This window comes from Capsicum annuum, chromosome 7 (assembly GCF_002878395.1).
Source record: "Capsicum annuum cultivar UCD-10X-F1 chromosome 7, UCD10Xv1.1, whole genome shotgun sequence".
Taxonomy (NCBI): domain Eukaryota; kingdom Viridiplantae; phylum Streptophyta; class Magnoliopsida; order Solanales; family Solanaceae; genus Capsicum; species Capsicum annuum.
Window position 1 is genome coordinate 205,386,059 of NC_061117.1, and position 3,932 is coordinate 205,389,990.

The window sequence follows — 3,932 nt, forward strand, 5'->3', positions numbered from 1 at the left end:
TATCTGAGTTCTCTTACTAATACTAATACTGAAACTGTGGGAAGTAGTTATCTAACCGACATGCCCTAAATAACACATTATAGCTGAGTTGGGGTCCAATTCGTGCCCTGATTAGAAGGGTGACAATACCGCACCACTGGTAAGGACAATTGTGAGTGACCCTCATATAACAGGTTACTCTAATGAGAATTGTGGGAACCCTTAAATAACAGGTTAAGTCACCTCATTTACCCTCATATAACAGGCTATGATGTCTCAACCTACGCTGACTGCGTAGTTCTGGAACTCAAGGACTGCTTCTAAGAATCACACCCTCTAAATAACAGGTGAGTTTCCATCTTTGGGCTCACTTGGTGCTAACTCCTACTCCCATCTGAATAGACACTGAATATGATTTACTGAACTGTATATAGACTGAGTTTACTGAATTCTATTGACTGACGGAATACTACTGATATCTGATCACTAACTGAGTTCATGAGATTACTAAGATTAATGAATTTCTGAGCTTTCCTGAGTCACGTGACTGACTAAGTTTTATGGATCATGGCTTGACTGAGGATATCGTGAAAACATGCCACTGGCTCTAGGTACACAACTATATTTTTTGGGTACGAGTACCCCCAGGACTCGATAGAAAGAAACTGACAAAGCATGACTTTCTTGAATACATGACCCACATCAACAATACATAATATAATAAGTTCGGGATTTCATGAAGTACATGGTTATCATATTATCTAACATGGATGGGAATGCTTATAATCATATCATAATTTCATCAATCTAGTTTCATGAGCATTCCATCAACTATCATAATGCCCAACAATATCATGGAAGTCATACTGAACATAAGAGAATTTCATGTATTCATCATTTAGGTCATAATTTAGCTATGGGGCATGATTTTTAGTCTCTTAGGCATTTTATCAAATGTCTTGCATGCACAACTTAGGGCATAGGTGTAATCATCAATTAACACTTCAAAACCCACTAAATCCATTTATTTCAATTCATATACTAACATCTATAATCACATGAATATCATCAACCCACATCATAAACATATTAAGTTGTAATTTAAAAATGGGATTCTTGAGCTTCGTGGATGAAAGAAATTCATGAATCAACACATTACATACCTTAGTTCGTAAATACACAAAGATTGACAGAGAGAATTCTTGAACTTGAATCTTCTATGAAAAGCCCTAGGTTGTTCTTTAGAGGTTTTTGAGAGAAGAGAGTATATTCTGATATAAATGGGGCTTAATCCCATGTTTTTTACTTATATAGGGGTGGGGAAAATACCCATTTTACCCCCAAAAGGCTAAGCTGGAAAGCTAAAAATTTTGGCAGCATACGATGGAGTGTGCGTCGCATGCTCTAGTCCACCGCATTGGAGCATGCGTCGCATACTCTATCGCATGCTCTATCGCATGCTAGGACTAGTGAAATGACCATACGACGCATGCTAATCACATGGTGCTATTATTTCAAAATCCAAACATGCCCTAAACGGATTCTGAAAATTTTGAAACTCACCCGGGATGTACTATGACCTTGCCTCTTCGCAACGCAACTTAAAAATCAAAAAATAAAGGTCGGAAAGGTCGTCAAATAAATCTCCAAAGTTCGGAGGCTTAAAATGAGACTAAGTGTTGAACACTTAGAAAAATATTCTAAGTGTTAATTTTAGACTTAGAATTTTACGGGGTCTTATAATATCTCCTCCTTGGGAACATTCATCCTCGAATGAAGACTGGCTGGGAGGGGGAAGAAGACCACTGAGGTACGTATAGAACATACATAACTAAAAACACGAGATCATGACTGTCATAACTGATAAGCTGAGCATATCATACTGAACATGCATATCTGATGCATGACTGATAAGCTGAATTTATGCATATCTGATGCATGGATAACTGATTCATGATTGCATAACTGAGTGTTCTGATGAACTAAGTTTTCTCACAATGAGAATGCATGTTTGAAGCATGATTACTTGACTGAACTGATATATGAATGCATGACTGAATATGCAATGGTACTTAGTATCAAGTTTGTAATGGACTTAAACATGAAACTGAATAAGCTTAAGGAGAACTGTTACATTGAGTTGAGTTTGAGTTAGCGGAGAAGAGGTGAGGATACTTGGTACGCATGTCTGCTTCTGCTTCCCAAGTAGCTTCCTCAACGGGCTGATTCCGCCAAAGAACTTTGACTAGAGGAACTTTATTGTTCCTCAGTCTGTGGGTCTGATAGTCAAGGATTTCGACTGGAATCTCTTCATAAGAGAGTTTGTTCTGAACATCAATGCTCTGAATAGGGACTACAACTGCAGGTTCACCTATGCACTTCTTAAGCAAAGAGACATGGAAGACTGGATGAACTGAGGCTAGATCTGAAGGCAACTCGAGCTCATAAGCTACTTTGCCGAAGCGACTGAGAATCTTGAAGGGACTCATATATCGAGGACTGAGCTTTCCCTTGTTCCCGAATATCTTCAGTCCCTTCATAGGAGAGATCTTTAAAATACATAATCATCAATCTCAAACTCGAGATCCTTTCTACGTACATATGCATAAGACTTCTTCGGCTCTGAGCAGCCCGGAGTCTTTCTCTGATCAACTGGAATTTCTCTAAGGCATAGAATACTAAGTCAGGCCCTATAATTGAGGCCTCATAAATTTTGAACCAACCAACTAGAGATATGCATCTTCTACCATAGAGAGCTTCGAATGGAGCCATATGAATACTGGAATGATAGTTATTATTGTATGCAAACTCAATCAAAGGCAAGTGGTTATCCCAACTTCCCTTGAAATCGATTGCACACGCATGCAACATATCTTTTAATGTATGAATGGTCCTTTCTGCTTGACCATCTGTCTCAGAATGAAAGGTTGTAAAGACCCTTTTGGAATGCTTTCCAGAAGTGAGAGGTGAACTGGGTACCTCTGTCAGAGATTATAGCTAAAGAAACACCGTGCAAGCTGACCAACTCTCTGATATAAAGTTTGGCATAATCCTCAGCTGAGTAAGAGGTATGAATTGGAAAAAAATGAGCTGATTTGGTCATCCTGTCTACAATGACCCAAACTGAATCATGGTGATGACAAGTTCGAGGCAAATCTGTCACAAAATCCATGTTTACATCTTCCCACTTCCAAGTATGAATAATGAACTCCTGTATAGGACCACTAGGCTTCTAATGCTCTATCTTAATCTGCTGACATGTAGAGTACTTAGCCACAAACTTTGCAACATCCCTCTTTATCCCACTCCACCAATAGATTTCCCATAAGTCGTGGTACATCTTAGTGGCCCCTGGATGAATAGAGTATCGCGCATCATGCGCTTCTGCAAGAATTTGCTGCCTTAAGTTATCTATACCTGGAACACAGAGACGAACCTAACAACGCAAGACACCATCTCCCCCTTGGGAGATGACCTCTATTTTCTGATCCTTGACTGACTCTTTCAACTTGACTAGGCTGGAATCTCTATCTTGCTTTTCTTTCACCTCGAAAACTAGAGATGATTCTAAACTAAAGTTAATGGACTTCCTGAGATAATTTTTTTTTACTGTCCTCAACATGAGCGACACTACCCATAGACAGTCTACTGAGAGCGTCAGCCACTACATTGGCCTTACCCGAATGATAAAGGATACTCATGTCATAATCTTTCAAGAGCTTTAACCACCTTCTCTGACGAAGATTGAGATATTTTTGAGAAAAGACATACTGAAGGCTCTTATGATCTGTGACCACATCTACATAAACCCCGTATAGATAATGCCTCCAAATCTTTAAGGAAAATACTACGGTTGCTAACTCAAAATCATGAGTAGGATAATTTTTCTCATGGGGTTTCAGATGCCTGCAGTCGTAGGCTATGAACTTACCATGCTGCATGAGGACACAACC